This window comes from Rhea pennata, chromosome 8 (assembly GCF_028389875.1).
Source record: "Rhea pennata isolate bPtePen1 chromosome 8, bPtePen1.pri, whole genome shotgun sequence".
Lineage (NCBI taxonomy): Eukaryota > Metazoa > Chordata > Aves > Rheiformes > Rheidae > Rhea > Rhea pennata.
Window position 1 is genome coordinate 20096970 of NC_084670.1, and position 13150 is coordinate 20110119.

The following is a 13150-nucleotide window of genomic DNA, read 5'->3' on the forward strand; positions in this document are numbered from 1 at the left end:
TTAAGGAGATGCTTTTTATTAACTATTTTATTAAGAGAAACAATCCTGGAATCTCAACAGCTGTGAGTGATTAAAAAAGAATACATTAACATATTTTTTCCTTCTTTTCACACTGTTTATTCTATATGTACAGAATATGTAATAATGTATCCCTTTTAGATAGACTTCTTCTGTAAGACTACTTGATGAAGGTCATTAAAAACTGTAATTTAAATCCGGTAGGGTTGGAAGGGTGTTTTTTTTGTTTGTTTGTTTGTTGGGTTTTTTTGCTAGGACAGTTTATTAAAAACAAGAGTAAAAGTTAGTGATGCGTACAGGGAAATACCTGGCCTTTGGACTAGAAAACTGAGGATCTGACAGTTCTTTGGACTCAAAGCAAAGATTTTGACTTTCAAGAAGTCTAGGAAGTAACCAGTAAGTTTGTCTCAAACTTGCAAACTAAGTACTGGCAGTCTTACTAGTTTGGAATTTCACTTGAGCAAAGAACATAGCTTTCAGGTAGTATCACAGCAGTTTGCAAGGCTTGAGGGAAGAGTCAGTTCAATAACACTGCTTAAAATGAGTATTTCAACATTGAAGTGATAATCTGCAACCAAAGTGCAGCAAAACTTTACGTGTGTGTGTGTGTGTGTTTGTGTGTTTTTTTTTTTTTAATGAAGTAGAGTACGTGCAGATCCTGTCTTCAGTAAAAGACTTCTAATCACAGTCAGTATGACATAGGTGTATTTGTTTCTTCATCATGGCAACTCACTGCACACTTGATGCACATGGTCTTCTAGATTAGGGAGATTTCAGACCAAGAACTACAAGAGTTATGTAGCTCCAGTGGATGAAGCAAGCAGGTTGCACCCTATTCATTCAACATCATTGGATGATCAGTGGTGGATTTCCATCTGTCAGCTCCTTTGATAGTACTTCATCTCAGGATCAGACATGAATGTGAAAGTCTTTATCAAAAACTATCAAGTCTCGCAAAGTCTAGCACATCATGGTCACATTAGCTAAAAAATATGAAGTAGGTTAAGTGTGAGACTTGTACAAGGAAGACGGTGCATGGGGCTGGATACTTCTCTTTAGTTTGTAAAACTAGTAATATTAAAAATTAACCTGTAATCTGTTTGTTCTAATAACGTGTGAGAGGAACAGTGCCCTGAAACCCTGAAAAGTCATTTGACGTAAAATGACACAAGTGCAGTAATTAAAAGGGCTGTCTCTGGCACCTCTGCTACTGATGCAGTAAGTTAGCTTTGAATTTCTTTAATGAGTAAACCACTATATTTTGAATACTTGATCACTATTGTTCAAAAGAAAACTTTGAACTCTTGAGTAGGGAAAACCAGACTCTTCCCACCTCCCCCAAGACACTTGCACTCCTATGCTTTTTGAACTTGGTGCTGTTGTTCTGTTAAATTAGGTCTTTTTGTATTGTTTGGCTTAGAGTGCAGCTCCATAAACAATTGCATCAGCACAACTGAGGGGTAAACTAGCAAAATGTAAGAGGAGTTGGATGAGGAAATGGGCAGGAACCTCTTATGTTTTACTGCAGAAGATTTTAATGTGAAACAGTTTACCACATCCTCAGTCATGTATTAAGTGTATTTAAATATTCTTAGTTTTTACAAGAATTAAGTATGAGAAGTGATTTGAAAAACAAGACGTTATATTAGTGAACTTGAATTCTGCAGAAAATGAATCCTCTAGATTTTTGTGCTTCTGATCTTTCTAGAAGTATAAAGAACAGTGATATTATGTTTTTGAACAGAGAAAACCTGAATAAACTGATCGGGTTTCTGAAGATTTTTCTTTAATATTAGAAATTCAAGTTGCATCTGGAAGAACCTAGAATAATAACATCATAAGTGTGAAAGTTATGCAGTTGGTAAGGAAAGGGACTAGGCCATTGTGGACCAACTGGAGTTGGCCATTGTGGAGAAGGCAGCTGAAGCTACTGGCTGATCTCACCTGATGACAGAATTAGGACATGTTGGAGCCAGTCTGTGGAAAGATTTGTCCCTTGTAGCAACAATTACTTTCAATTACTCTGGGCTAAGTACGGTTTTTGCTTCTTGTGAGTCAGAAACTTACAGAAGATGCTGTCATTACAATTATGGATATGTAATCTTAGAAGTCCTGATTTGTATCTGTAATCAATAACATCTGTAATATTTATGTTACCATTACAATTAGTGTAGTACTTCCTGGTATAATGGTACTTTTCATATGCATTTAAGCTGTCTCTGGTATTTCTTTAGACATAATGATGCAGCTTTTGCAAATGCATAAACTTTGCTTCTCCTAAATAACCAAAAATCTGGAACCATATGCCCCAAATAATAGCTTTGTTGTCTGTTAAAACTGAATTCTTTCTCCTATTCACATTTGCCATTCTTTATACTGTCATACCAGTGGTGTGCTTTGCCATCTAACTCTGTCATAAATGAGAGACAGCGAAGTGGTTGTTAGTCTACACCAACAAATAAAACACTTTCCTACTACCATTTAAGGATTTCCTGCTCTTGGGTTAGGATAATTTCTCAATATATATCTCTGGAAATGGAGGAGGAAGGAGGAGATTGTTTTTAGAAATTAATCTGAGGCTAAACACCACATATCAACTTGGAATCAACGTAGCAAATTGTATGGAAAAGTCTAATCTAATAGATGTGAACCAAATAACTATCAAGTCTTTCTTTAACATACTACATCTGACAGTGTGGCTAGAAAGTTGGTGCATTCTGCTTCGATGACATGTTTGGTGACAGTTTGGAGGAATTTTGAATGTGGTTTTATGAAGCAAGAACATTTGTAGCAGACAGCATCAAAGTTACAGATTGCAACTTGCACTAATTACAGAGTAGCATATTTAGGGAACAGTCTCAGTAACATAATATAAGCCGATGTTCTTTTATGTGTTCAAAAAGCCAGGAGAGAGACTATTGTTTCACATCATGGGAGTACTGAGTATCCTGGACGTCACTGGGATCTGCTAACCACTTGGGGCCTGTAAAAATTGGTCCTTTTTTGTATTCCTGAAAATAGATTTGGATCTGGTTTTACTGCCTTGGAAATTAATTTTCAAATTTGTTTGTAATGTAAAATGAAATTTTCAGGTTACTTGGGGGTGAGGGTATAGGATTCTCTACAGATTTGCTGCTTCAGAAAAATCTCTTCAAGACTGGGGGTTTCCTGATCCTTCCATGAATCTGTCAAGGAGGACATGGGGAAATGCGCATTTGTTTAGACAGTCTTCCCTAGATTCCTTCTGCCAGGAGAGGACTGGCCATTGCAGATGCTGCTCACGCAGAGAGAGAGCCTGAGCACTTTTATCAGCTTCTGTCAGCACGTATCTCTTCTTGTAGACTGAAAGTTTGGTAATTGGTCACTGCTGGCATCACAGTTTTTTTTTAGATTTCATTTCTCAGGCCTTCCATCTTTTAGGCTTGAGAAAAGGGCCTCTTACCCCTTCTGTGCTGTCTCCATCTCTTCCTGATGAGGATACAAAGTGCTTCAGAACTGTTACCCAGCTTCCACAGAAAGACAACTTCTTGAGTAAAAGTGAGAACAACTTTCTGAGCTGCTTAGATTTGTAAAGGTCTAATGCTGAGTTAGTGAAATATTGGAGTTAATTGATTATATTAAAAGCGAAGAGGTGACGTGCTCTAGTTTTGCTTCATACTATCTTTCATTTTCTCTTTTCTTCCTCCCTTTTGCCTGTGTCTTTCTTTTCCTCTATGCAAATGTATTTAAAAACATGCCATTTATTGACTATTGTTTTGGGGCTATTGCCAGATATGGCTGTAGATCTGGGGATTTTTCCAAATCCCACTGGAAGTCAATTGAATGTAATAACTCCACTGACTCTCAACGGAGATAAATTGAGTTGCTTGTAGACTTTGCAAGGGCTAGCCAAGTTATCTTAGTATTTTAATATCTATGTGATGTTTATAATTCTTTTGAAACAAAATACTGAAACTCTGAAATCTGAAAATCCTTCTTTTGCTTTATCTAGCTTGTTCAAAATATGTAAGGTGCTGACGTAGCAAGCTATGATAATAAGAAGCTCTCATAGTTAGGAGTCCAGATGCAGCTAAAATGACTTGCCCTTCTGCATGTCTACATTTTAAGAGTCTTTAATTCTGTGATCGTGTATAGTTTAAAAATAAATACCCTTCATTTACATTTTTTTCATCAGCCACAGATGATGTGGAACACCGTCTGTATGCTTGACAGTACAAGAAGAGAATGTCCTTGCCTACATTACAAATAAAATGAATGCTAGGAAATTATACACCACTTGCATCTGATTTTGTGGATTTAATGCATTGTTAAGGTGTCAAGACAGTTGGATGACTCCTCTTTTAAAATAAATAGTGATAATAAAAACTGCTTAGAGTTAAGTTACAATGTTAATTATTTTATGTGATTAGTACATTACTGAAAGGAATAAAATAGTTTGCATGTGGAAACAAGATTTCATACTAGCTTCTGATTTACTAATGCTTGAGCAAAAGCAAATAATAGAAATAATTTACAAATAGGGTTCTTGCACAAGATTTCATATTTTAGATGCTTTGAAGACAAACTATGTTCCCTTTTTGACTGTACCTTTTTGTTTGAGAACTAATACCGTTGTAAACACAATCAGTTCGTAAGCAGGAAGCAGTCAAACCAAGAAACTGTAAGTCTCAATTTTTACATCTTATTGAGAAATTGTAAGATCAATCACCTTTAAATGATACTGTCCACAGAAATAAAAAACATTTTGCTCAAAAGGAAACTGAAGAGTTTTTAGACTGAACTTGTTACCTTCGTTCTGCATTTTGGTAGTTAAGAATCTGATCGTGAGAAGCTGTGATCCCTGTAACTTCCACTGTGGTTCATGAGGTGATGAAGTGCTTTGTTCTTTTTCAGATTATTTTTATTATAACGTGCAGGGATTCTTTGGGCAAGGCATTATCCATTAGATGAAAGGCAATCTCTATTTTAAGGAAATTTATTGAAAGTTGTATTTTTTGAAAGAAAGATTAATTATATGAGGTGCAGAGTGCTGCCTGCTCCAGCACATGGCCTCCTATATTTCTTCCCAGGAAAACCCGACAAATACGAATTTGTTCATTGACTAGATGGAAGTATCCAATCCAGTGAATTCTGAACATCACGGACTTGCTACTTAGTGAATCTAATGCGTTCAGTGAGTCAGATATGTCCAGTTTGTCACTGAGAGCATACGCATGGAGTCCAGACTGTGCTGCTATGCACTGCAGAATGCAGCATGTGGATAAGTGGGCAAGGACAACTTGGCCTTGCCTATGTCTGCATATGTGTAGAGACTGTTGCCCAGGGTATCTTGAATCTTAAAATCCCATATATGTGGGGAAATTCTTAGTTCCACTAGAATACAATCTCTATTTAGAAAAAGAGGACATCTTGAGAGAAATTCCAGATGTGTAATATCCATAATTCATCAAATCACATGAATGTGTGCTGACAGCAGGTTCTTTAAGCCATTCTTATAGAACTATTACAGCAAGATGTGAATATATATATATAAGAAAATAAGAGTAAATGTTCAACATGGGAAAGAAACCAAGATGATGTATGTTGGTGCATATTAAGTAGCAGGAGAATTACATTGTATAAAATGTCACAGTATATTTGTTGTATTTCACAAAGAGATGATTCAAACCCATTTATAATGTTTGCATAATCTGATATATTTTTATTGTTGAAACTCTTCTACCTTACATTTTTTTGTATATATTAGATATGCATTTTAAGATTATTTTTGCATTTTTCTTATTTTATTTTAAATTATCTTTTGGTTTTATGTACTGAACTGTACAGTACTGAACAGTGTAAATGGAAACCGAAAAAATGCCCCACTTGTCTTATAGGCAACGTTTAGTTCTATGTTTTAGCAGTGGTATATTTAAAAGTACTGTTTCTTCTCCTCTTACATCTTTCTTATCAGGACTGCTGTTCGAGGTCTTAGGCATGCAAGTTGCTGCACAGAGCATGATTGCCTTCATATGGCTAAAGCTGCATAGACGCACATGTATGAAATAATGTACAGATCAAGGCATTAGAGTTGGGGAAAATCACTAGACATGTTCATGTAAGTAGAAGCGAAGACTTAATTCTTAAGTAAGAAGCTAGAAGCGTTCCAATACAATTTTTTTAAACAAACTACAATACTAACAAGCAGCACTGTAAGAACAGTCTGTTTGTTATAAACATTATTAGCACTAAAATAAAGGTGCATGGTACATTCTGGGGCCCCAGAGCCAGTAAAGTTCAGGTATGAAGTATGCTTCCTTCTGAAAGAATGCATTATACTGCTTTAATATCCACCCTAAAACATGAGGAAAAGATTCTAGTATTTAAAAGAGATATCAATTTAAAAATCATGTTGTTCTCTGGAAAAAATATAAATAGTTATTACAAATATTATTCATTACTGTAGTTGAGAAATTTTTGTGGAAAACAATTCCTAGTTTTCTTCTTCAGGGTTTTTTCTTTATGGATTTGAACAACATTTAAACTTAAATAGTGTGAGTGTGCACTCAGTTTCATTGTTTTCCCTGTACTGATAGGTGATTTTCTGTCCTTTCTTCAGTACTTTCACACATCAACAGAGATTAAAAAAAAATCACAAAAATAGTGGACAATTTTTTTTTTTAATCTTGAAAATTGACGGAGATAATCAGAGGAAACTATTCTCTGAAGAAATTACTTAACCTTTTTAGGTTAATATATCGGACATTGGAATATATTAGTAAGCCATGCTTGCTGCACTGTCATGCATTCTGAAAGAGACATGGTTAAATCCTGTGCAGCTGCTAAGGCATGTGCCAAAATATAGACTGATCTAAGCAAGGCTTAGAAGCTATTTTTAGCATACAGATGAGTGATACTATCCCAAGTGTGCATTGTCTTTTAACCTGATGTGCTGTTTCTGAAAATGTGATACTATCATGTAAAACAAAATACCTATTATCAGCAAGCAGTGTTTTGTTCTCTGATTATATTAGGCTGATTTTAATTAGTCTGAATATTAGAAAAGGCATTGCTTTCTGACCTTCGCATGTTGAATAGTTGGGAAATAATTTGGGTTTAGTACTGCTTGGCACCGGTTTCATGCTTTTCAATTGTATGCCATTACAAAGTCCATCGCCTTTTATTTTCTGCTGTTCTGACATCACCAGGTTCTAGTCAGTACTATTCTACAGTGTCCTCGTTGCTAAGAGCCTTGACTATCACAACGCAAAAGGGAGTATGTGCATACAAAGAAAAGAATCTCGGATTATTTCAAGCTTCCTTCTGCTGTTTTTGGTGTGCTCCATCTCACAGATTGGGGAACTGAGAACTCATGTTAATCTCGGAGCTCTCTGGCTTAAGCCTCTGAGAATGGAGTGCTTTCTAGATCAGCATGGTGATCCCAAAGATGCACCCAAGAGCAGCATTGTTTACTAAAGAGCAAATGATACATTTAACAGAGCTGCATTGCTACATCCAATGTATTGCTTTGTGTGGGCACATCTGAGGAGAGAAAATGCGTGGAGGAATGTGAGGTGGACAATGAAGGAAGCCAGGCGAGGATGACTGGGAGGAGGAAGAAAATAATGCTACAGAAAAGGAAAGTACTTAGAAAGTAGAGGATATAGCAGGAAAAGGAAAAGAGGAGATGGAATGACCCGAGGAGGAGGGAGAGGGAGGGAAGGGATGGCATTTTTGATAATTCTGTGGATCATATTCAACACATTCGTCTTAATGTCGTTTGGTGGTTTGTCATAATGCCATCATGGTGTGTCAGTGTAGCGGTTCATAATGCAGCACGATAAACTCAATGTGCTATTTTACAGGTCCTCAATAGCTGCTGGATGGTTATAATCAAGACAATAATACCAATAGGGTAATGCCACCGGTAAGGTGTAACTAGATGAAAGAGACAGCGTGTGATGAGAGATAGATGGAGAAGAGAAGACAGTAAAACTGGAAGAAAACTGAAGAAGGGAGGCTGAGAGCAAAAGGTTAGTGCCCAGACAGCTTTTCAGAAACAAACCTTTTTTCAGTTACTGGGAGTAAGTACTACTGTCAGAAATGCTGTTCCAAATGGGGAGATGACAGGAGCTAGAAAAGTTAAACTAACTGATCTAAGATGAAAAAGGGCAGGTGTGTTTGGAAGAAGTAAACTAGAGTAGACGAAAATGAAGGTATTGTTTAGTACAATGCTACATAAAAATGTGACAGGATATGATATAATGACCTATGCTGAGAAAGTAAGACTCACATTCTGTAGAAATCTGAGTAGATATAATCCAATATGCATCAACACAAAAAATGTCTGCTATTTTGAAAATGAAGATTACACTTTTTTTCCAGGGGGACATACAGCTCAGCAACTATTAACTGGGTACATGTAGTGTTTAAAACAAATGCATATATAGCCAGTTTTGTTCCAAGAAAATTTGTGGGGAGAGAGAAGGATTTTTTTTTTTATTGGAATCCTTTTTTTTTCTTTTTTTCACCCCTTTTCTTTCCTTTCCTCTTCCATTCATCATTTCCCTGATACTTTTTTTTAGTTTTTTGGCCAACGCAAAATTCGGATCCTTTCTTTTCAGTCTCTTCTGTCTTGTGTTGTCTGAATTATGTCTGAATTAAATGCTGTAGCATTAGCTACTACAGTTATGTCATTGGACCTCATGGGTGGCCTGAACAATTTTTGGAGAATGGAGCTGGTTCTTTTCTCACTCAAATGCTAGTGAGTGAGAAAGCCAGCTCTGACAGCTTTGGTTGAGTTGCTTATGATTCACAGTATTGTGAAAGGAGAATTGTGCTTGCTTTTTTATATGTTCTTTCATCTCCGTGATGTTTCTGCTTACATGTATAATTGATTTTCTGGGAATTATCTCCTGCTGAGAGGCAGACCTAGGAACTTCCCAAGACGGAAACAAGTTTAAGCACTTTTCAGGTAACTGAGTTAAATCTGCTGGTGTCACAATGTGATGTTATGTAATTTCTTTCATAAACTGATCAAGCTATGCTTTAAACATTTATTAAGATTCTGTTATTACTCAATTGGAAAATGCAGACAAAAAAATAGTTATGTCCTGTTTAAATTCAAACCAACAACAGAAATAATTTTCAAATGCTCCCAAAATACTTTTTTTTCTTACATATGCCTCACTTTTGGTACAGTAACCTTGATAGAAGGCCTAATTCTTGAGAGAGATTGGCTCAGCTCAGAGAAAGCCTGGTTTCAAAATAACAAAAACTCATTTTCATTAGAAAATGCAGTTTTTTATTGATGGTCACATCTCTGTCACAGATTTTAGTGGGAGTTACAGGCAATCATCTGACACTAAATTTGATTTTCCATACCTGAAGTGCCACACAGAAAGTCAATTACCTAGGGAGAAGGATATGGAGAAGGTGAGTGCAACTCAGCTGAAGATGGATTACTGCAGATTTCAAATTAGAAATGTGGAACTACCTCTGCTTACTACCCCAGCTTAGACTTGTTCCTTTTACAGTCACATTTGTCCCTTACTTACAAAAGTCCTGGGCCTAATAGGTATGAAGCTGAAAGTATATCCAAGAAGCAGCTTCCTTGTAATTAAAGCACAGATGAATGGCAGAGCCTATTTTTTCTCTTACAGTAATGTGAAATAGAGGTGATTTGACTGAAGCCAGCAGAATTATGCTCTTATCTGCAAATGCTAATGTGATACCCTCATGTCCTGCGTATCTATTGCCCCTCCATAAACATGGAATATAACTCTTTGTACCTTGTTCCCAAATCTCTACTGTACTCCTGGCCAAAACAACCCCACTGTCCTTACTTGCCTTCTCTGTAGTAGCTTGGCTCAGAACTAGGTACTAGGGAGCTCCTTGGCAGTTACCATTTATTAATGGTGACTTTAGTTTGCAGCAGCTGGAAGATAGTGACTGCAAATCAGATGGCATGGGAGTAAGGAAAAAGTGTGTGAGTAGTGAAAGCCAACCAGCTACTCCAAACTGTAGCAACCAATTGTCTGTGACACTGCCCTGATGGTTGTTTATCTCACCCTTTGGATACTATGTTTCTGAAATTTCTGATGCAGAAATAGTTGCACAGGTTGCATAATGCAAGCACAGTAAGCCTAATACTTTTAGCACTTGGACTAACTGGAAATACAGAGAATAACTGTATTAAGTTTATGCAATGCTTTGTAAGAGTACTCTCCGTACTCCCCTGGTTTTGCACAGTAAATGTGACGCTTCCTGGTAATGTCGGAATTGCTCTGCACGTGCAGCATAGGCTTAGTGTGTTTGCTCTGCGGACCTGTTCAGGATTACTGGACAGGACATCCAAGTTGAGGCTGTTTCACATAGGCAGTAGCGTACAAACTGACAAGGCTACCAGGTACCAACAATCCCAGACAAATGCAGACAGTCCTCAGAATCCTCCTGGAAAATATTTCTGCTTGGAAAAGAAGTCAAATCTAAGACAACCCATATCTAACCGCATGTGTCTGTAGACGCTCTTTTTACTGCAGCAGCTTTCTATCCGTATAGCCGGTTCCTTCTTATCTGCAAACTCTCTTCTCTTCTTTATCCTACCAAAGGCTCACATGAAGAGCAGTTGCCAGCCAGGAAGCTTCAGTATATCACCATCTCTGAGCTCTGCACTCAGCACTGCTCAACCCAGTGTGTGTTCCTGGGTTGTTAAAAGGCAACATTGCCTCTGGTCATCATCTGCTGCATGCTCAACAATATGCTAATGACGTGTTAAGGTGAGAGCAGTGAGGCAGGTCAAACTAGTTTCTGTCACCCACACAGCGTGCTGCGCCAAAGGAATTGTTTGGTAAGCTGTATGCTGTGCGGGCCTGATGCAGAGTTTTTGGGAAAGTCTCATTTGTCTGGTCCTAGATGCTTCCCTGCAACTGCACAATGGTGAGATGTGTTATTCCGAGGTTTAGAGTTGTGGAAGATGGTCTCTGGCAAAGTTACCACTCAGTTTAAGACACTATCACATTTTTATGGTAGAGACTCCAGGTCACAAGCTGGCACATTACAAACATATCTACTTTCATTGTTGTGCTCTACTAGAACAAATATGACCTTAGGCAACTGGGAGAAATAACATCTTAAAACACTGCAGCTAAATCTGCTGGAGCTTGTTGTTCAGAGCCTTTAATTCTTAACCGTGAATGGCAAGAATCCTTGCCTGAGCCTGACTCTCGCTATATTCCCACAGGTCTGAGAATGACCATTCCAGCCCTCACTATCATTACAGATCCTCTGTGATCCCAAAGATCTACTCTTGGTCTATACGTAAAGTAGTTGTTACTGTTGTTACGACTTAAGAAGGCAAGCAGTATCTTTAAAGAAAGTTTGAAAAGCCAGTGAACAAAAAGTAAGGACTGCTATTTGGAAGGAGAAATACTGAAGAAAAGATTGTTGTTTCTAGCTCCTGTCATTTGAAAATGATTTATGACCCCACTGTGCAGTTCTTAGATAAAACTCCAATAAGTTTTAGCAGCTGTCTGTTTCACTAAAAACAGTAGACATAGTAGAAAATATGTTGAAATCTTCCATCATATGAAGAATAATGACATCAACTAAAAGATGAGGTTTTTTATCCTAGTTTCACTAAGAAATAATGTTTATATGATCTCGCTATCTTTATGTACGCAGCTATTTGTTTCTGAAATAGAAGACTGGAAACAGAAATGGGATCTTTCCTTTAAGTAATGGTAAATTCTTACTCAGCTGACCATGTTTTATTGAATTTTGATAACAAAATTCGGTTAAAAAGTCAGTCAATGGTAAGACACAAGTAGTATGGAAGCCAAACTTCAGTAGTTCTGATGTTTACACAAATACTTACCAGGCAGTTGATTATGTTCGACAATGGATTAAGCCGGAATGGCTTGAAACAGCTACAGATGCTGGTGACCAGCCATACCCACCTCCTACAGGTTGCCATTCCTGCAGCAGGGATGGCTCAATGGCTCATGAATCAGCACCTGAATTTCCTTATTTTGCAGAGCAGCCTACCAAGGTAAGCCAAACATCAGTTTCTGTTCAGGCAAAAGTTTTAGTGTTCTTGCTTTGGGGGACATCTTCCAAGGGAGAGAAAGGTGGTCATTTTTTTCAGTTGTTGAAGCTTAACCCATTGACAGAAGTGTATGAATACCTTTAACATTATGTTGTTTAAGGGAAGAGAATTTATAAATTCTTGCTGTGAAAGATCAGGAATCTTTAACAGAAAGTGGAAGTTGAAGCAGTTAGTTTTGGGATTCTATGACAGTACATTTTCTCTTTGGTAAAGTCTACCATTTTTTGGAAAAAAGAGTCTATTAATGTTGACTTAATTTAGTCAACATGATTTTGTTACTATTTGATATTTAAATACCATCTAACAGTTCAGAAATGTAAAATGAAAAATAATCTGACAAAAATCACAGCATTACATTTCAAAAATATCAAGTATCAGCAACATATCAGTTCTCTATGGAGGGTGCATTACCTATAATAATATGTTGAACAGTGTTACGGAGGAGTGGATTTCTAGGACACAAGAAATAACATCAGCATTTTCCCACTGAAATATTCTAGACAACAGGGGTGTTTATACATATGAAAGACCTACTGTCTAAAATTTTGTTGGACGGTGAAACACTATACATACATGTTTGTGTACGTATATCTAAATATCTCAGGATTTTTCTTCCGCCAACATAAACACCTTTTCCAGCCTTGTGCGTTAAGTAGAATTTAGGGTATAATATTCCCAGGCAGTCTCCTGTAGTATGTATTCGCTGGTGTTAGCAGCCTGCATAGGCAGAATGAGTAGGCTCTGCAGCCCATTACGGCAGTTGCTACATTGGTATCTAGCGGAAGGCAAGTTGGAGATTTTGGCCACTTGCCTTGGCACCTGCTCATGGGCACGTCCTCCAGGTTTTGAGGGGTGCCACGCTCTGCCGCCGATGGCAGCAGAGAACAGTTCGTATTTTTCGCTTGTCTGTGAAATTTCGGCGGTTGCGTTTTTGAGCTAGGAGAGGAGCGCGAGGGTGGTTAAGGGCTGGTAATTTCCCGTAGGAAGCGCCACTGCTCCGCGGCCCTTCGCGCAGGCGGCGCTTCAGGCGCGATGCTGAAGACGCCG